The 22,490-nt window shown below is 45.1% G+C and overlaps 1 protein-coding gene across 1 annotated transcript in view; it reads right to left on the reverse strand.

The window, feature by feature from the left end:
- The window catches only part of nhej1 (nonhomologous end-joining factor 1), a 403,798-nt gene that overhangs the window by 346,494 nt on the left and 34,814 nt on the right, over positions 1 to 22,490 (reverse strand). The gene's annotated exons all lie outside the window — the stretch shown is intronic.

Consider the following 22,490-nt stretch of genomic DNA (forward strand, 5'->3'; position numbering starts at 1 on the left):
TGCACCAACCTTGATCGCTGGGCACTTCAGAGAGTGGTACAGACAGCCCAGCACATCTGTGGATGTGAACTTCCCTCCATTGAGGACATTTATAACAGCAGGTGCAGAGAGAAGGCCTGGAAGATCATCGGGGACACCAGAACTCCAACCATAAACTGCTTCAGCTACTTCCGTCTGGCAAACGCTACCACAGCATTAAAGCCAGGATCAACGGGCTATGGGACAACTTCTTTCTACAAGCCCTTAGACTTTTAAATTGACATGTCTGTACATTGCAACTGAGTCATAATGCAAAGGTTTTTATTCCCTCATGTTGTGGGATGGATGTAAGATTTAAATAAATTCTAATTCTAATCTTTCTGGATAGCTCTCTATCAGCTTTGTACAACATAATGGAGCAAGATTTGCCCACTCCTCCTTGCAAAGTTGCTCAAAATGTGCCAGGTTAGTTGGGGAGCGGCAGTGGACAGCAATCTTGAGGTCTTGCCAAAGATGATCAATAGAGTTAAGGTTAGGACTCTGACTGGGCCACTCAAGCACATCAATTTTCTTCATTTGAAGCCACTTCATGGTTGCTCTGACAGTTAGCTTTGGCTCGGTTCCTGCTGAAAGACTTAACTTCTTCCCCATTTTAAGCCTTCTGCCAGAGGCTGGCAGGTTTTTATCCAGGATCTCTCTGTATTTAGCAGCATTCATCTTCCCATTAATCTTGACTAGATTTTCAGTCCCTGCTGCTGAAAAGCATCCCCATAGCATGATGCTACCCCAGCATTCTTTACAGTAGGGATGGCGTTACTTGGCTGATGCACAGTATTAGATTTACGCCACACGTAGAGGCCAAAAGTTTCAACATTAGTCTCATCCAACCACAAGACCTTCTTCTGCATCCTTACAGTATATTTTAAATGATACATTGCAAAGTCTTGAGCACTGCTGAAGGGTCTCAGACCAAAACATTGACTCTACTCTTTTCCATAGATGCTGCCTGGCCAGCTGAGTTCTTGCAGCATTTCAAGTGCATTTGTTGAAAAGTTTTTTTGGGTAAGGATACGTTTTTTTAGCCAGGCTTCTTCCTTGCCACTCTTCCATTTACACCATTTTTGTGCAAGGCCTTAGAGATTGCAGAGCCATGAATTTCATTTCTAGTCGCAGCTACTGAAGTCTGCATCTCACTCAGAATGACAATTGATGTCAACATAGTCTCTCTTACAAGTACCATTTTTCTCCAGTGACTAAGTTTCGAGGATCAGCTTGACCTAGGCAGTGCAGCTGTGGTTTCACAAAAACATAGGAACATAAAAAACCTACAGCACAATACAGGCCCTTCAGCCCACAAAGTTGTGCCGAACATGTCCTTACCCTAGAACTACCTCGGCTTACCCATAGCCCCCTATTTTTCTCAGCTCCATGTACCTATCCAGGAGTCTCTTAAAAGACCCTATCGTATCCGCCTCCACCACCGTCGCCGGCAGCCCATTCCACACACTCACCACTCTCTGAGTAAAAAAATTACCCCTGACATCTCCCCTGTACCTACTTCCAAGCACCTTAAAACTGTGCCCTCTCATGCGAGCCATTTCAGCCCTGGGGAAAAGCCTCTGACTATCCACACAATCAATGCCTCTCATTATCTTATACACCTCTACCAAGTCACCTCTCATCCTCTGTCGCTCCAAGGATAAAAGGCCGAGTTCACTCAACCTATTCTCATAAGGTATGCTCCACAATCCAGGCAACATCCTTGTAAATCTCCTCCGCACTCTTTCTATGGTTTCCATGTCCTTCCTATAGTGAGGCGACCAAAACTGAGCACAGTACTCCAGGTGGGGTCTGACCAGGGTCCTATATAGCTACAACATTACCTCTCGGCTCTTAAACTCAATCCCATGAATGTTAAAGGCCAATGCACTGTATGCCTTCTTAACCACAGCTTTGAGCGTCCTATGGACTCGGACCCCAAGATCCCTCTGATCCTCCACACTGCCAAGAGGCTTACCATTAATGCTATATTCTGCCATCATATTTGACCTACCACAATGAACCACCTCACACTTGTCTGGGTTGAACTCCATTCACGTTTGTCCACTTTTTCATGGTGGACTGTACTAAGCTCTGAGCTATGTTCAGTGCCTTGAGAAGGCTTTGTACCCTTCTCCAGACATGTGCTTCTGTATTATCATTTCCCTGACTTGTCTTGAGTACTCTTTTGTCTTCAGTTTGGCTTGGTCTATTGAAAATCTACCATAACGTCAGACCTTTCAAAGAGGGGGTATTTATTCTTATGAATTTATGAAAACAGGTGATCCTCCAATTTTCTATATCAACAAGTTGGATGAGCTGGTGAGGTAATTGCACCTGAGGAAAGTTAGTGTCGTAATTATTAAGGGGATGAGTACTTTTTCAGCCTCACAATTTTAGTTTTTAATTTTTAGTAAATTGTTGACAGGTTATGGAATTTTTCTTTTGATTTCACATGATACACAGTGTTTTGTAGATCAGCTCGAAACAATCCTTCTTCAATATATCTTAAGTTTAGAAAATGAGAAAGTAAAATGTGAAAATATTTGTGGGGGTTGAATACTTTTTCAAGGCACTGTATAGAGACATACACATGTTTCAATAATAAATTTACTTTGACTTTAGCTATGAACATGAACATACGATTTTCCTTTGTCCAACCTTGTTTAACGTCAGTATAGGTTATCTGGTAAACTATGTACCTGGTGAATAGGACCTCAATACAAGATCAAATCAGTGCAACTCCACAAGGTTTAATTAAGACTCAGACCGACAGTTCTGCTACTAGGATTACATTCAGAAATCAGGACTAGTGATCCTGTAACAGGAGCTTCAATCCCACAACCGCTATGCTACCATGGGCAAGACGCTATTATATTCCAGTGTTTGGAGTTCAATTCCGGCACCATACTTCTTGTGAATGAAGTCTCTGTACGTCCTCCTTGTGCAATGTGTAGGTTATCCCCAGGTGCTCCAGTTTCCTCCCACAGTCCAAAGGCTACCGGGTAGGTTAATTGGTTGCAAGTTGTCCAGTGAGTAGGTTAAGGGTCATTGGAGTTGTGGGGTTGCTGGGGCGGCATGGCTCGAATGGCTGGAAGGGCCTACTTCGCCTGCACTGCATCACAAAATAAATAAATAAATTGTTGGATTAAGACATTGACTGCCACCACACTTTAATTCTTGCAATTAAATAAATCTGGAATTTGTAAAAAGTCTAGTCTGAGCCACGGTGACAAGCAGTCACTGAGTTGTATAAAAACTTACATGGGCAATGTTTAGGAAAGAAATCTGCCATCTGACCTACGAATAACTTCAGACTCCCAAAGTGACTGGTTCTTAATTATCTCCTCAGTACAGAGATAATAAATGCTACCAGTCACCACGACCACTAATATTAACTAATAAAAACAAAATTGAAAGAGTTGAAGGATCTTCTACTGCCTTGTTTTGTATTCTCTTGATATGTCACCAAGGACTCTAGCAAATTTCTGCAGATGTTCAATGGAGAGCATTCTAACTGAGTGCGTCACCATCTGGTATGGTGAGGGCCACTGCACAGGATAGGAAAAAGCTGCAGAAATTTGTAAACTCAGCCAGCTCCATCGTGGGCACTAGCCTCCCCAACACCAGGGACATCTTCAAAAGACGGTGCCTCAAAAATGCTATATCCATCATTGCTATATCCGCAGTCGCCTCAGATCTGGGCCAACATTTACGTGCTGGGCAGCACCTAATTAATTAGCTCTTTTATTTTGTCTTTTTTCTTAAAGACGCGCTAGGTGCATTCTGGCTACTGCTGTACCGCTGCATTCTTCACGGCAATGTATTGGTCTGTGGCCCGGAGGTTGGGGACCACTGGCCTACAAAATGCTGGAAGATCACAGGTGGTCATGCACCATCTATGGAAAGGAGCAGTCGGGGTTCCAGGCTAAGACCCTTCAACAGAACAGATTTTAGGAACAGCCTCTTCCCCTCTGCCATCAGATTTCTAAATGGTGCATGAACCCATGAATACTACCACACCATTTTGCTCTTTTCTGCACTACGTTTTTACACTTCTTATTGCAAATGATAGTTTTTCATTTAGTAATGGCAACAATGGCAATGGTAACATGCAACGAGAGAGATCCTAAGCAACTACTCTAGACATTCAATGCTATTGACCTCTGTGGATCACTGACCAGTGACTGAAACAAACCAGTAACATAATGACAACAAGTCAAAAGCTGGACAGCTCATAGCTTTTCAACAAATTGTTTAGTTTAGATTAGCTATTTGTCACATGTATATCAAATCATAAAGTGAAATGCATCATTTGCATCAAATCAAATCAGCGAGGATTATACAGGCAGCCTGACAGTGTTGCCACACTTCTAGTCCCAACATTTCATGGCCACAACTCACTAGGCCTAACCTGTACAGCTTTGGGAAGAAACTGGAGCACCCAAGGAAAACATACAAACTCCTTACAGACAGCGGTGGAAATTGAACCCTGATCAGTGATTGCTTGGTGCTGTAAAGTGATACCCGCGCAGAAATACAAGACATGAGTCAGAAGTGTGATAGAACACTCTCCACGTGCCCAGATGACCGCAGCTGCAACAACTCAAGAAAGACAGCACAATCCAAGATAAAAGAGCTCATTTGATTAGCATGACATTCATCTTCTGAAAATTCATTCTCTTTACTAGGGCTGGTTCTATGTACTATTTACTAAATACACTGCAACTACACTCCTAGCACAGATTCAGTAGATCAAAAGGTCTTCATGAGCTGAAGAGCCTACACTGTGCAGTACCGTACTCTGTACTATGCTTGTGTCCATTATTTGAAAGTGTTATCCAATCAGGTGCACTTCTCTGATTTTTTATTGTATTTTAATTTATTTAGAGATACAGCGCAGAACAGGACATCCTCGTCCAACTAGCCACACCAGCCAGTAAGCTACCTATTTAAAAAGGCAAACACGAGGAAATCTGCAGATGCTGGAAACTCAAGCAACACACACAAAAAATGCTGGTGAACGCATCTATTGGAAGAGGTACAGTTGATGTTTCAGGCCGAGACCATTCGTCAGGACTAACTGAAATAAGAGATAGTAAGAGATTTGAAAGTGGGAGGGGGAGGGGGAGATCTGAAATGATAGAAGAAGACAGGAAGGGGAGGGATGAAGCTAAGATTCCTGTGGAAAGCTCCCTGCACAACTCCCTTGTCCATTCGTTCCCCCCCCCCCATCCCTTCCCACCAATCTCCTTGTAAGCAGAACAAGTGCTACACATGCCCTTACACTTCCTCCCTCACCACCATTCAGGGCCCCAGACAGTCCTTCCAGGTGAGGCGACACTTCACCTGTGAGTTGGCTGGGGTGATATACTGCGTCCGGTGCTCCTGATATGGCCTTCTATATATTGGCGAGACCCGATGCAGACTGGGAGATCGTTTCACTGAACACCTACGCTCTATCTGCCAGAGAAAGCAGGATCACTCAGTGGCCACGCATTTTAATTGCACGTCCCATTCCCATTCTGATATGTCTATCCATAGCCTCCTCTACTGTAAAGATGAAGCCACACTCAGGTTGGAGGAACGACACCTTATGTTCCGTCTGGGTAGCCTCCAACTTGATGGCATGAACATCGACTTCTCTAACTTCTGCTAATGCCCCACCTCCCCTTCGTAAACCCCATCCCTTATTTATTTATTTATTTATTTATTTATTTATTTATTTATCTATCTATCTTTTCCCTTTTTTCTCTTTTTTTTCTGCCTCTGTCCCTCTCACTATAACTCCTTGCCCATCCTCTGGTTCCTCCCCCCTTCTTCTTCCCTAGGCCTCCCGTCCCATGATCCTCTCCCTTCTCCAGCCTCATATCCCCTTTGCCAATCAACTTTCCAGTTCTTGGCTCCATCCCTCCCCCTCCTGTCTTCTCCTATCATTTCGGATCTCCCCCTCCCCCTTCCACTTTCAAATCACTTACTAGCTCGTCCTTCAGTTAGTCCTGACGACAGGTCTCAGACTGAAACATCGACTGTACCTCTTCCTAGAGATGCTGCCTGGCCTGCTGCATTCACCAGCATTTTTTGTGTGTGTTGCTTGAACCTACCTATTTTATGTTCATCACAGGACAATTTACAATGAACAATTAACTTGCTGATCTTCAGACTGTGGGAGGAAACCAGAGCAGCCAGAAAAAACCCACATATTCACATGAAGGACAAACAGTTTTCCTTCAGACAGTATCAAAACTGAACTCCGAACTCCGATGCCCCGAGCTGTAACAGCATCGCACTGTTCCCCACCCAGCCACGGCGCCCCGAGCCGTATCAGCGTTACGCTATTCCCCGCCCAGCCACGGCGCCACGAGCTGTAACAGCGTCGCGCTGTTCCCCGCCCAGCCACGGCGCCGCGAGCTGTAACAGCGTCGCGCTGTTCCCCGCCCAGCCACGGCGCCCCGAGCCGTATCAGCGTTACGCTATTCCCCACCCAGCCACGGCGCCGCAAGCTGTAACAGCGTTACGTTGTTCCCCGCGCAGCCACGGTGCCCCGAGCCGTATCAGCGTCACGCTATTCCCCACCCAGCCACGGCGCCGCAAGCTGTAACAGCGTCGCGCTATTCCCCACCCAGCCACGGCGCCGCAAGCTGTAACAGTGTCGCGCTATTCCCCACCCAGCCACGGCGCCGCAAGCTGTAACAGCGTTACGTTGTTCCCCACCCAGCCACTGCGCCGCAAGCTGTAACAGCGTCGCACTATTCCCCACCCAGCCACGGCGCCGCAAGCTGTAACAGCGTTACGTTGTTCCCCACCCAGCCACAGCACCCCGAGCCGTATCAGCGTCGCGCTATTCCCCACCCAGCCACGGCGCCGCAAGCTGTAACAGCGTTACGTTGTTCCCCACCCAGCCACGGCGCCGCAAGCTGTAACAGCATTACGTTGTTCCCCACCCAGCCACGGCGCCGCAAGCTGTAACAGCGTAACGTTGTTCCCCACCCAGCCACGGCGCCGCAAGCTGTACAGCGTCGCACTATTCCCCACCCAGCCACGGCGCCACAAGCTGTAACAGCGTCGCGCTATTCCCCACCCAGCCACGGCGCCGCAAGCTGTAACAGCATTACGTTGTTCCCCACCCAGCCACAGCGCCGCAAGCTGTAACAGCATTACGTTGTTCCCCACCCAGCCACGGCGCCACAAGCTGTAACAGCGTTACGTTGTTCCCCACCCAGCCACGGCGCCGCAAGCTGTAACAGCATTACGTTGTTCCCCACCCAGCCACGGCGCCGCAAGCTGTAACAGCGTTACGTTGTTCCCCACCCAGCCACTGCGCCGCAAGCTGTAACAGCATTACGTTGTTCCCCACCCAGCCACAGCGCCGCAAGCTGTAACAGCGTAACGTTGTTCCCCACCCAGCCACGGCGCCACAAGCTGTAACAGCGTTACGTTGTTCCCCACCCAGCCACGGCGCCGCAAGCTGTAACAGCGTTACGTTGTTCCCCACCCAGCCACGGCGCCGCAAGCTGTAACAGCATTACGTTATTCCCTACCCAGCCACGGCGCCACAAGCTGTAACAGCGTTACGTTATTCCCTACCCAGCCACGGCGCCACAAGCTGTAACAGCGTTACGTTGTTCCCCACCCAGCCACAGCGCCGCAAGCTGTAACAGCGTTACGTTATTCCCTACGCAGCCACGGTGCCCCTTTTCTCTACAAGCCTCCCCTTTTCTACTACTAAAGGTCTTGTTAATGAAAGCCAGTGGAAGAGGAGAGAGCTGTATGAATTACAACACAATAGGGGTTCACAGGGAGATACAGGGAGAAAGAGTGAATGTGTTTGATTAGATATTTGGAGGGTTACAAATAAAGTGGGAATACAAGTCCCATTTCATCCAGTTGCAGAACAATACAGCACAGATATAGGTTGTTCAACCCAATCAATGCCGATCACAGTGCTCACCCAGCTAGCCTTAATATCCCGAATTCCGCCCATATCTCTCCGAGATCTACAACTCCAAGTGCTTCTTCAGTGGTACTATTGTTCCTGCCACTTCCTCTGGCACTTCATTCCATATATTCATCACCCTCTGTGTGGAAAAGTTGCCCATTTAAATCTTTCCCCTCGCACCCTAAACCTATGCTTCCCAGTTTTGAACTCCCCTACCCTGGGGAAAAGATTGTTACCATCTACCTTATCGATGCCCCTCATAATGTTAGACACTTTATAAGGTTGTCCCTCATTCTCATGTCTCCAAGGATTAAAGATGTAGCCTGGCCAACCTCTTACTATAATTCAGACCTTCTAGTCCTGGCAATATTCTCGTAAAGCTTCTTTGCAAATAATGAAAATCAAAAGACTCAGAAGTCAGTCACCATCTATGGTGAGTGAAACAGAGTGAATATTTCAGGTGAATGCCTTTCAACACAAACATCCCATTGAAAGCCATTGGCCCAAAGCACTCAGTTTCACAGAAGGTTCTACAGTTACTGGAAATCTACAGCAACACACACAAAATGCTGGAGGAGCTCATCCAGCCAGACAGCATCTTTGGGAGTGGGAATAAACAGTCAACATTTCTGAACGACACCCTTCATCGGGACAGGAAGGGAAGAGGGAAGAAGCTCTTCCCACTGTTAGTTTCTGCAGATTCCACCTGGGCAAAGACAACGTTAACTGTAAAATGAATGGACGTGCAATTCTTTTTTTAACTGTGAAAGGGGTGGATGTGTAATTCTCTGGCCAAATGAACCTGCACTGCCCAATTATACTCATGTGACCAATTAACCGACCAACCCGTAGATCCTTTTTAAAGAGGGAGGAAACCAGAGCACCCGGAGGAAGCCCGGACATCACAGGGAGAATGTACAAAATCCTTACAGACAGCAGAGGAATTGAACCTGTGTTGCGGGTGCTGTGATAGGGTTATACTAACTACTATGATACTGTGCCCCCCAGTTCTATATAGCACCTTCCATGATCCTAGTAAGTTTGAAATCATCTTATAACCATTGCAGGACTTGCTGAAGAACACTCAGTGCTGCTGTCCAGATGCATATAGCAATCTCCTGCAGACAACAACTATGCAATAAAGATCAGGTCATCTGTTATGAAATGCCTTATGGTTGAAGAATAAATATTGGCTAGGACTGTTTGGAAATGACTGTGGGATCTTATAAACTGAGGTCTTGGGTGGATGTACATCTGAAGGATGACACTTTGAATGTTCCTTCTGTACAAGGCTGGGAACGTCAATCCAGACTGCAAAGAAAGCTAATGCTCTTTGAGGAAGGGGTGGGGAAATACTGATTGTGGTTCATACACTAAGGGCAGACAGCTTGCCCAAGAGTTACAGAAGACTGATACTGATAGACATTGTTAATGTCGAGATGGTTGCAACAAATACTTACTTTCTTAAAAAACGAAATAGGTACTTAAACAACTCTGGCGCCTGGATTTAATTAAATCACGACACTGGGTTTGTGAAAAATGACAGAAATTTGTGTTTCTGAATGAGGAGCGGGAAGAAAAAAAATCATAGCCACATAATTAAAAAGAGACTGACGGAGAAAAGCAGTTATTTATCTCTCTGGGAAGGACAGGCACCAAATGCATCAGAAGCCAGCGAATTTCCAAAGTAGCCTAGAGCGATGACTGAGACCGAAAGGATCGTTGCTGAATTCTGCTTCAAACCCTTCTCCCCAGCTGTCCTTTCGCAGCTAATGCCGTTTGGAATAAGTTCTCTTCTATAAAGAAGCTTTATAGAGAGTGCAGAGATTTACCAGAATGCTGCCAGGATTAGATGACTGTCTGGATTGATGGAGGTATACAGGATAGAGCCCCAGATCAAGTGGATAACCAAGGCTTTTTCCCAAGGCCGAAACAATAATGCATATAATTTTAAGGTGATTGGAGGAAAGTATAGGGAGATGGCAGAGGTAATGTTTACTTTTATACAGAAAGTGGTGGGTGCACAGAATGCCCCGCCAAGGATGGTGGTAGATGAAAACACGAGGAATTCTGCAGATGCTGGAAATTCAAGCAACACAGATCAAAGTTGCTGGTGAATGCAGCAGGCCAGGCAGCATCTCTTGGAAGAGGTACAGTCGACGTTTCAGGCCGAGACCCTTCGTCAGGACTAACCGAAGGAAGAGCTAGTAAGAGATTTGAAAGTGGGAGGGGGAGGGGGAGATCCAAAATGACAGGAGAAGACAGGAGGGGGAGGGATGGAGCCAAGAGCTGGACAGGTGATTGGCAAAAGGGATATGAGAGGATCCATGGGACAGGAGGCCCAGGGAGAAGGAAAAGGGGGAGGGGGGGAAAAACCCAGAGGATGGGCAAGGAGTATAGTCAGAGGGACATAGGGAGAAAAAGAAGAGAGAGAGAAAGAAAGTGTGTATATAAATAAATAAATAACGGATGGGGTACGAGAGGGAGGTGGGGCATTAGCAGAAGTTAGAGAAGTCAATGTTCATGCCATCAGGTTGGAGGCTACTTGACTCCCTCCGCACTAATTCTAACCTTACTATTCAACCCACCGATAAGGGGGGTGCTGTTGTAGTTCAGCATACTGACCTCTACCTTGCCGAGGCACAGTGACAACTCACGGATACCTCCTCTTATTTACCCCTCGATCGTCACTCCACTAAGGAGCACCAGGCCATTGTCTCCCACACCATCACCAACTTTATCCACTTAGGGGATATCCCATCCACTGCTACCAACCTTATAATTCCCACACCTCTCACTTCCCGTTTCTACCTCCTATCCAAGATCCACAAACCTGCCTGTCCTGGCAGATCTATTGTCTCAGCTTGCTCCTGCCCCACCAAACTCATTTCTGCATACCTTGACACGGTTTTATCCCCCCTTGTTCAATCCCTTCCTATCTATGTTCGTGACACTTCTCACGCTCTTAAACCTTTCGATGATTTTAAGTTCCCTGACCCCCACCACTTTATTTTCACCATGGATGTCCAGTCCCTATATACTTCCATCCCCCATCAGGAAGGTCTCAAAGCTCTCCACTTCTTTTTGGATTCCAGACCAAATCAGTTCCCCTCTACCACAACTCTGCTCCGTCTAGCGGAATTAATCCTTACTCTTAATAATTTCTCCTTTGGCTCCTCCCACTTCCTCCAAACTAAAGGTGTAGCTATGGGCACCCATATGGGTCCTAGCTATGCCTGTCTTTTTGTTGGCTTTGTGGAACAATCTATGTTCCGTACCTATTCTGGTATCTGTCTCCCACTTTTCCTTCGCTACATCAACAACTGCATTGGCGCTGCTTCCTGCATGCACGCTGAGCTCGTTGACTTTATTAACTTTGCCTCCAACTTTCACCCTGCCCTCAAGTTTACCTGGTCCATTTCCGACACCTCCCTCCCCTTTCTAGATCTTTCTGTCTCTATCTCTGGAGACAGCTTATCTATTGATGTCTACTATAAGCCTACTGACTCTCACAGCTATCTGGACTATTCCTCTTCTCACCCTGTCTCTTGCAAAAATGCCATCCCCATCTTGCAATTCCTCCATCTCCGCTGCGTCATCTCTCAGGATGAGGCTTTTCATTCCAGGACAAGGGAGATGTCCTCCTTTTTTAAAGAAAGGGGCTTCCCTTCCTCACCATCAACTCTGCTCTCAAACGCATCTCCCCCATTTCATGCACATCTGCTCTCACTCCATCCTCCCGTCACCCCACTAGGAATAGGGTTCCCCTGGTCCTCACCTACCACCCCACCAGCCTCCGGGTCCAACATATTATTCACCGTAACTTCCGCCACCTCCAATGGGATCCCACCACTAAGCACATCTTTCCCTCCCCACCTCTCTCCGCTTTCCGCAGGGATCGCTCCCTATGCGACTCCCTTGTCCATTCATCCCTCCCATCCCTCCCCACTGATCTCCCTCTTGGCACTTATCCTTGTAAGCAGAGCAAGTGCTATACATGCCCTTACACTTCCTCCCTCACCACCATTCAGGGCCCCAGACAGTCCTTCCAGGTGAGGCGACACTTCACCTGTGAGTCGGCTGGGGTGATATACTGCGTCCGGTGCTCCTGATGTGGCCTTCTATATATTGGCAAGACCTGACGCAGACTGGGAGACCGCTTTGCTGAACACCTACGCTCTGTCCGCCAGAGAAAGCAGGATTTCCCAGTGGCCACACATTTTAATTCCACATCCCATTCCCATTCTGATATGTCTATCCACGGCCTCCTCTACTGTAAAGATGAAGCCGCACTCAGGTTGGAGGAACAACACCTTATATTCCGTCTGGGTAGCCTCCAACCTGATGGCATGAACATTGACTTCTCTAACTTCCGCTAATGCCCCACCTCCCCCTCGTACCCCATCCGTTATTTATTTATATACACACATTCTTTCTTTCTCTCTCCTTTTTCTCCCTCTGTCCCTCTGACTATACCCCTTGCCCATCCTCTGGGTTTTCCCCCCCTCCCCCTTTTCTGTCTCCCTGGGCCTCCTGTCCCATGATCCTCTCATACCCCTTTTGCCAATCACCTGTCCAGCTCTTGGCTCCATCCCTCCCCCTCCTGTCTTCTCGTATCATTTTGGATCTCCCCCTCCCCCTCCCACTTTCAAATCTCTTACTAACTCTTCCTTCAGTTAGTCCTGACGAAGGGTCTCGGCCTGAAACATCGACTGTACCTCTTCCTAAAGATGCTGCCTGGCCTGCTGCGTTCACCAGCAACTTTGATGTGTGTTGGTGGTAGATGAAGTTCATTTAGGGACATTTAGGAAACTCTTAGATAAGTCTCTGTAGGAGGGAAGGGTTAAATTGATCTTACAGTAAGTTAAAAGATAAGCACAACATCATGGGCTGGAGGGCCTGCACTGTGCTAGGTTCTTCTGAGGTTCAGGGCTCCTTTCTGTAGCTTCTTGACAATTGCAGGATCTCTGGTTGGGATAGACTCGTGTATAATGTTCCAGTGTCTGAATCCACTGGTCCCATTCCAGAGATTTGAGCAGACAGTAAAATTCTTTTAGTACTGAAGGAGTGCTGTTCTTGTCTGTGCTCCTTGATGAAGGGCCCCGGTACGAAACATCAACTATGCTGCCTGACCTGCTGAGTTCCTCAAGTATTTTGTGTGTGCTACTCTGTCAGTGGTGCCCACCCGCTAGCTGATATGCCAGGGACTCTTCAGCACTGAGCTGCACATAAAATACCCCAAAGCACTACTGGAATAAATACCGGAGATACCTCCTCAACATTTGGTCAATACTCTTACCAAATTCATCTCAGAGTCACAGAGCACAGAAACAAGCTCTTCAATCTAATTCGTCCATGGTAACTGTGTTGCCCAGCGAACTAGTCCCACCTGCCTGTGTTTGACCCATAGCCTCTAAACCTCTCTTGCCCATGTACTTACTAGATAGCTTTTAAACGTTGCTAATATGACTGCCTCAACCACTATTTCTGGCAGCTCATTATATATCACCCTTTTTATGAAGTTCCCCTCAGAACCCTTTTAATTCTCTTGCCTCTGATCTTCTGCCCTTTTGCTTTTAGTACTCCCCTCAGAAAAAAATCTCTGTGCTTTCCCACTGTCATGATCTCATATACCTATCTCAAGTCACCCCTCAATTTCCTACATCCAAGGGAATAAAGTCTTAGTTTATGCAACCTCTCCTTGTAACTCAGGTTCCTAAGTCCAGGCAAAATCCTGGTAAATCTTTTCTGCACTCTTTTTAGTTTACTAATATATTTCTTACATATATAGTTGATAACCAGAACTGTACATAATACTCCAAGTGCAACCCCACTAATATTTTACATAATTGCAACATAACTTTCCAACTCCTTTACTCAGTGCCCTGATTGATGCCAAACACCTTCTTCACCATCTTATCTACCTGTGATACCTATACGCAATCACTTGAGTCAAGTATGATGTTCTCCTAACAGGTTGTCTACTGGTGGGTCCTCAGTTGACTATAAAGGCCAATGTGGGATCCACATATTCTGGTGCAGTGTGGGCAAGAGTAAGTGGTGGCTGTGGTTAGTGGTCGGGTCTTTTGGTTGTTCAGTCTCTCCTTTCACAGCTGCCACACGCTCTCTGCGATACAGTGGAGATCATTCTCATGTAGGGCAGCTCCCTCTTGAACAGATTTCCTCCAGGTGTACTGATTGAGTGCAATGTCTTCCCAGTTTTTACATGTAACGTTGAATTTCTGCAGGCTGAAATTGATGTTATCTTTGAAGTGTTTCCTTTGCCCACCAGTGGCTCGCTGACAGGGGGACACCTGTGACACCACTTTCAGAGAATTATGCACTTACACTCCTAGGTCCCTCTGTTCCATAAAGTTCTTCAGGACCCTGCCATTGATGGTACTAGCCTTACCCTGGTTTGGACTCATTAAATATTTTGTTGTTACTTCATTATGGTTGGAGGAATTGGTCATGCAATTGGTCAACCATTATTATGCACCAAGTCAGTTGTATTACCGGCCTCAATAAAATATTCTCCTTTCTCAAATTCAGTGTTGTAAAAGATGGCCTGAAAATATGTTTATCTAAGTCAGAATCAGAATTATTATCACTGACATATGACACAAAATTTGTTGTTTTGTGGCAGCAGTACAGTGCAATACATTGAAAAATAGTATAAATTAGGATTAGAAATATTTTAAAAAATCAGTAGAGCAAGAGTGCAAAATAGTGAGGTAGTGTTCATGGACATTCAGAAACCTGATGGTAGAGGGGATGAAGCTGTTGCTAAAACGTTGAGTGTGTGTCTTCATCTTCAGGCTCCTTTACTTCCTCCTTGATGTTAGCAATGAGAAGAGAGCATGTCCAGGGTGATGGGAGTCCTTAGTGGTGGATGTGCATTCTTGAGCCATCATCTTTTCAAGATGCCCTCGATGCTGAGAAGATGGGTGCTCATGATGGAGCTGGCTGACTTTACAACCTCCTGCAGCTTTTGCCAACCTTGTGTCTTGGCGCCTCCACACCAGATGGTGATACAATCTGTCAGGATGCTCTTCACAACTCACGTGTAGAAATCTGCTAGAGTCTCTGGTCACATACCAAATTTCCTCAAAACCCTAATGAAATATAACCACTGACATACTTCCTTCATTATTGCATCAGTGTGTTGGGCGCAGGACAGATCTTCAGAGATGTTGACATCCAGAAACTTGAAACTGCTCACCCTTTCTACTGCTGATCGCTCAATATGACTGGTGTGTGTTTTCTCAACCTCCCCTTTCTGAAGTCCACAATCAATTCCCTGGGCTTGCTGATGTATAGTGCAAATTTATTGTTGTGACACCACTCAACCAGCTGATCTACTTCGCTCCTGTACGTCTCCTTGTCATGAACTGAGATTTTGCCGACAACAGCTGTGTCATCAGCAAATTTATAGATGGCATTTACACTGTGCCTAGTCACACAATCATGGGTGTAGACGGAGTAGAGCAGCGGGCTAAGCACACATCCTTAAGGTACGCCAGTGTTGACTGTCAGTGAGGAGATGTTAATTCCGATGAGTACTGACTATGGTCTCCTCATAAGGAAGTTAAGGATCCAGTTGCATAGAGAGGTACAGAGGCTTAGGTTTTGAAGCGTGTTGATTAGTACTGAAGGGATGATACTGTTGAAAGTTGAGCTGTAATCAAAAATAGCATTGCTATTTTCCAGGTGGTCCAAGGCCTTGAAACGGATCACCCTGCCAACTGCTGACTCCTTACTAGATCACTTGATCCTTCTGCTCTACAGATCAGCTACTTTCTTTTACAGATTTTTTTAGGCAGTTGACAGTTACTACTGCATTACAGTAGCAGCATGGTAGTGTAGTCATTAGCGTAATACTATTAGAGTTCCAGTGATCAAAAAGTCAGAGTTCAATTCCCACCGCTGTCTATAAGGAGTTTGTACATTCTTCCTATGACTTTATGGGTTTCCTCTGGGTGCTCTGGACTCCTTCCACATTCCAAAGACATACAGGTTAGTGTTAGTGATTTGTGGGCCGTCTGTGTTGATACTGGAAGCGTAACAACACTTATAGGCTGCCCAGCAGAATTCTCGCTGATTTGATTAGATGGAAACGATGTATTTCAATGTACATGTAACAAATGAACTTAATCTTTAAAAATCATCCTTCCTCTGAAGCCGTACTCCAAGACTCCCCCGCAGGATGAAATATCCTGTTAGCATTAATAAATTAAATTCACCTCTCATTCTCCTAAATTGTAAGGCATATCGGCCCAAACTACTCATTCTTTCTTGCTAAGTAAGTCTTTCACCCCAGATACCAACCTAACAAGAGTTGCGTTAGGAGAATATATTAAATAGGAGTATAGTCAATGTTTAGCAGGTCAGTCAGCAGCTATAGAGAAAGTGACCTGAAATGTTAACTCTGGCAGACAGTAGACATAGTTCTATGTTCTAAGGTCTATGAGTCATAGGCAATGATGTGCTTCATTCACTGTGTATACTGTGTCCCATCAGACATCCTCTTCACACATGTTGCACACCTAAGTGCCATCAGAAAACAAAGTCTCTACCTTCCTAGAAGTTCGTGCGGATTTGGTATGTCATCTAAAACTTTGACAAGCTTCTATAGATGCCCAGTGAAGAGTATCCTGACTCATTACATCGTGGCCGGGACATGAGAGTGTACCATTGGAAGTTAGAATAGGAGGTGCAGCATTGGAACATTCAGTAGTGTTGGTGGATTTACCCAGGGAGCAGGAACATATACTGGGGAGTGATTACTTGGCCAAAGCGGGGCTTTGTTTTGACCCAGTTAATTGTATGATTTGGCAGATGCCAACTGGCATGAATAACATACACCACATGCAGATCCAAGTTGGAGAATATCAGAATAGAATATGCACAATGGGTGAAATGTGGATAAAACCGGAAGAGATGAGCAATGATCAGAAGGTGCAGCAAATCATTGCACAGAACTCAGGGCATTTGCAAGGCACAAGCATGACTGCAGAAAGGTGGCTGGCAGTGTGTGCATACGAGGTCCAGACCCCAAACCACAGAAGTAATATGGGTTTCCCAAAAAAGCAGAGGAAGATGTCGGTAAGATAATACAGAGTTTGGTACAACAAGGGGTACTGAGGCCAGCAGCCTCCACTAACAACTCACCCATATGGCCAGTGAGGAAACCAGATGGTAGTTGGAGACTGACAATAGACTATCGAGAGCTGAATAAAGTAACTCCGTTAGCAGCCCCAACTGTAGCAACTAACCCAGAAACAACGGTCAAAAGAATGAGAGAGCTCAATGGTTTACAGTTTTAGACATAAATAATGGATTTTAGTCTATCCCACTAGAAAGAGAGTGTCAATACAAGTTTGCGTTTACCTTTCAGGGACAGCAGTATACACGGGCTGCCCTACCACAGGGGTTCCATAATCCCCCGTCTATATTTCACCAACGCTTAGGTGAAGAGTTAAAACGGTTTACAAAACCTGAGTGCTTGGTCTAACATGTAGATAATCTGCTCCTGCAGACTGAAACTAAGCAGGAACATTATCAGCTCATGACAGAACTGTTGCAATTATTATTTGCATTGGGACTAAAGGTAAACCCTAAAAAGGTACAGGTGATGAAACAAGAAGTTAGTTATTTGGGAATGGTCTTGACACTGGGAAAAAGAGAAATTGATAAGCGAAGAGTAGAATTAGTTACAAAACTGCCTATTCCCTAAGACCTGAAAGGTCCTTTCTGGGACTGATAGGATACTGTAGGGATCACATTGATGGATTTTCCACTAAGGCAGTTCCTTTAATAGAGACACTGAAAAAGAATGTGGCGTGGGAATAGAAATCAGAGCCTACCCGGGCCATCACAGCTCTGAAGCAAGCGTTGGCCACTGTGCCTGCTCTAAAAACCCCAAATCTGAATGAGCCATTCTCATTGGAGAATGACAACTGATACCACCCTCTCAGCAGCGCTCTTACAGGAGACGCACGGGAAGTTAAGACCAGTAGCGTATGCATCACACATGCTCTCAACAGCAGAACAGGGGTATACTGTATGTGAAAAAACACTTGTTAGCAGTTTTCTGGGCGGTACGACATTTCACCTACATAGTGGGATTTAATCCAATTACAATACTGACAGGCTATACCCCCATACAATTACTGTTAGATGGAAGGATTAAAGATGGTTCAGTAAGCCAAAATAGAATTGCTAGATGGACATTGCTGCTACAAGGAAGAAATATTAGTGTAAAACGAGTAAACACTACTTCCATGTTAGCCGATAACCTGGCGTACCAAGGAATTGAACATGAGTGTCAAGTTATGATAGCAAACGATCCCAAGGGTCCATTTGTATCAAAACAAAAAGGAGGGGTTGGAAGCAGATCAGATAAAGTAATGACTGAGAACAAAGACACAAAGGAAAAAGAAAAACCCTACTTCAAAGTTTTTGTAGATGGCTCCTCATCAGTGCAGGATGGTGGGAGGAGAACTGGGTGTGGTGTATACAGTATGTAGAGGATGAACATGGACAGGAAAGGTATAGTATAGCTTTAAAGTGACCCAAAACCATGAGTGCAAAGGCAGCAGAATTGACAGCTGTAGCACATGTGGTTAGCCACCCAGAACATTTCCCGCCAGGGTCTGCCATACACTGATAGCATGGATGTTTGTAACAGCCTTACAGAACATTTGTCTGTGTGGGAAGCCAGAGGGTTTGTTTCATCTGATGGGAAGGCCCTCCCATCTGCTGCTTTATTGCAATATATATTTGAAGAGGCAAAGGGAAAAGAATATGGAGTCGTAAAGGTGAAAGGCCACTCTAAATTATCTCCTGAGGGAAATAGAAAGGCTGACGAATTGGCAAAGCAAAGTGCTTTATTTGGGCGGGAATGACAACCACAGATTAGGGAGATTGGGAGGCAGAAAGAACAACAGATTAAGGTTATGGATTTAACAGAGGAGCAGAAGAAAGAGAAAGAATTTAAAAAATTGATAGAAGGTGCAGGGTCTGAAATATACTAAGAGCACAAGGGAGTGCTTGTCAAAGATGGGGTTGTCCTTCATGAAGGAAAGCTTGTGGTTCCAGAGGGAGGAAGAAACCAGATGATCCATTGGTATGATCTATGGGGACACCAGGGGTACAAAAGCACCCTGGAAAAGATCAAGGAAGTGGGCTGGTAGCCTAAGATGAAGGATGATGTGGAGCATCATGTCAAAAATTGCTTGATCTGTGCACAATATAATCCTGCTAGAAATGTAGAGAAAGGAGCCCTTTGACACACCAGACCGGTGGAAGGGTCTTGGACCAATTTGCAAGCCTTGATGATAATAAGGAATACAGCAGCATCTTCAACTGGTTACAACCCGTATAAGCTCATGACCGGAAGGGACACGAGAAGGTCGGAGGAGTAGTTAGGATTAGATATCTCAGAACCCAAAATCGATGGGATTGTGTCAGAAAAGTGGGTACCACAATTGGTACAGACAGTGAAAGAGGTCAATTATGTGGCAGCCCAAAAAAGCAAAAGAGTAAAGCCTACTTTGACTCAGAAGTCAGTCCCATAGAATTAAGCCCAGGACAAAGAGTGATGATTAGAATACACCAACCCACCTCATTTTTAAATCCAAGGTTTGCAGGGCCCTATGAATTAATAGACAAAGCAACCCCTTCAGTGTACAAAGTGCTGAGTTCTCCAGATAAAGGTGGGTGGTACCATATCAACCAGCTGAAATTGGTGGGGGAGAAACAGGAATGTTATCACCATCAGCACACAACAATTGACGTACATGATGGCCCTGATTTGGAAGACTTGAGGATGGAACAACTGTTCCAAGAAGATGGGAACAAACTCTATAAAGGGGATGATTTTCAGTCCCCTCATCCTGAGACCCAGGAAAGTTTTGTCAAAAAAATCAAAGGCAAAGGAAGATAAGCCAGGGCTTGAGTCCAAAGACAATTGGGAGCCTAGATTGGATGGGTTAGAGAAACAAAATATGGACTTAAAATAACTTAAGATTTAAGCTGGAAATAAGAGCAGATATTAATCTTGTGTGTTACAGGTTTAATTCAACATGAAGAGAATAATGAATTTTGTTGCGATGGCATTAACCATGACTGAGGCCATGGTCAGTCTTGTTCCCGAGCCAGTACAGTGGACAAATGTGTCAACAGTGATATCGTTGCTTGGAAAACACTCAGTGAATAGAAACAAATCATCTCAATGGACATGGGTAATACAGTCTAACAAAGTAGATATGGAGGACTCAAATTTGTATTATACACAGTAATGAAGCAGAACTTCAAGATCCCATGCACTGAAACAGACGAATATCTGCAGGACCATATTGTACTGAGTTACCACCAATTCCTCACTTAACTGCAGACTGGACGCGTGTTGTTGAGAAGGCAAGGGAGATAATCCATCAATGGACTGAACGCACTAACATTACTAAAACACATGCTGGTAAGGCAAATGAAATATTCAATGACCCAGGCTTTTCGAGTAAGTTTTGGAATTGGAGGACAAATGTTCAAATACATCCATGGGTAAGACTAGTATCACATGCTGCTGTAATACTGATTTTATGTGCCCTGATAATTGTATTGCTCAATGTATATCAACTGAGAAGATCGAAGGCTGAAATAATGGGAAAAATTGAGGGCAACGCCTTCAAGAAACAGCAGAGACGAGTATCAGTATAAAGTGGGTGAATTTAGTTAGTAAATGTAAATTTTTTTTATAGAATGTAAGTGTTGCACACCTGCTGGGTTCCATGGCAGTCCTATGGGCAGTCAACTGAATGAGAGGAGGATAATGATTCTAAGGTAAATATCTTTGGATCAAGAGCAGCAAGATGTTGGCCAGAAGAAACTACAGTTGGATCAAGGACAGGGGAAGCAGACAAGCCAGTTGTCTTTGTTTCTCCCATTTTGTGGACTCTGAACTGATCCTTGACTCTGGGACAATCTAATCAGAGCAATATACCTGAGACCATTCTCAGAGGAGTAGCTACTTGTTATGTAAAGTGCCAGACCTGCAATCGGTAATCTCGTTAGACTCTGTCTGGGTTGCCTCACTTAACTGGTTTGGACCACTCAGAGTGTAAAGACACAAATACACAAGGCTCGGGTGGGCAGAGCCATGGAACAATGTTGGCTGTAGCCCTGTACAATGAGCAGTAAGAAGGTGATCCAGGTAGGTCAGGTGACCTTGAGCCAGTGGGATGGAGATCCAATGGTCCAATTGATGAGGAACAGTATAAGAATCAGGAGCTCCAAACACGTAGGGGCGATAACTCTCCAGCAGCCAGAGTCAACCATCATGGATAAGGAGGACCCCATGGACACGTGGAGATCGGGACCACGAGGAACGCCCGGCCAGCGTAGACTCCTTTCCTGGGTATTACCTTTTCTCTTCATTGACTGTTCATGGAGTGTCAAGGAATACTAGTAGGGTGCACACAGAGACAGTTTGTGAACTCACGTGCTTTTAGTTGAAACAATAATAGTTACTTGTCGGTAACTGCAGATTCTCCGTGCCTCACCGATCATTATTACAAGGGGTGATCTTGTAACAGTTGTCTTCCTGTTTAACACTGCTGTCTAATAAAGCAGATTCATAGGGAATTCCTGAAAACATGGATTATTTCCATGGTAACTTTTGACTACAGGAGTTGGGATGTTATTTTGAAATAAGACATCGGTGAGGCAAAATCTGGAATACTATTTGCAGTTCTGGTCACCTACCTACAGGAAAGATATCAGTAAGTACAAAGAAAATTTGCAAGGATGGCACCGGGATTTGAGGACCTGACTTATAGGGAAAGGTTGAATAGATTAGGACCTTATTCCTCGGAGTGTAGGAGAATTGGGGAAGACTTGACAAAGGTTTTCAAAATTATAAGGAGTATAGGTAGGATAAATGCAAGCAAGCATTTTCCACTGAGGTTAAGGTATCACTAGAACTGGAAATCATAGGTTAAGGATGAAAGGTGAAATATTTAAAGGGAATTTGAAGGGGAACTTCTTCACGCAGAGGGTGATGAGAGTGCGGACAAACTGCCAGTGAAAATGCTGGATGCGGATTCAACATTAAAGAGAAGTTTGGATAGTTACATGGATGGGAAGGGTGTGGAGGGATATAGTCCAGGTGTGGGTCTATGGGACTAGTCTGGCACTGACTAGATGGGACGAAGGGCCTGTTTCTGTGCAGTAATGTTCTATGACATTGAACAAATAAGTGACGACAACTTGTACAGTCCTAAATACTGAGGCCTCGATTAAATACATTAATCTTGAAAGATTCCAGTCACCATTTATATTCAAAGCACATTTGTTTGAACAAAAATTGATTGACAGAGTTCTGGTGCCTCCTGCAATCTCATTCTGTGGAACAGAAGACAAGGATCTCAGGTGGGAAAAGGGTCTAAGGTAGCAAAAAAGACAACAACCTACATTAATATAATAAAAATCAAATACTGAACCACTGCTTTACAGATAGAAGTGATATAGCTAAAGG

The sequence above is a fragment of the Mobula hypostoma genome, chromosome 6 (genome assembly GCF_963921235.1).
Source record: "Mobula hypostoma chromosome 6, sMobHyp1.1, whole genome shotgun sequence".
Taxonomy (NCBI): Eukaryota; Metazoa; Chordata; class Chondrichthyes; order Myliobatiformes; family Myliobatidae; genus Mobula; species Mobula hypostoma.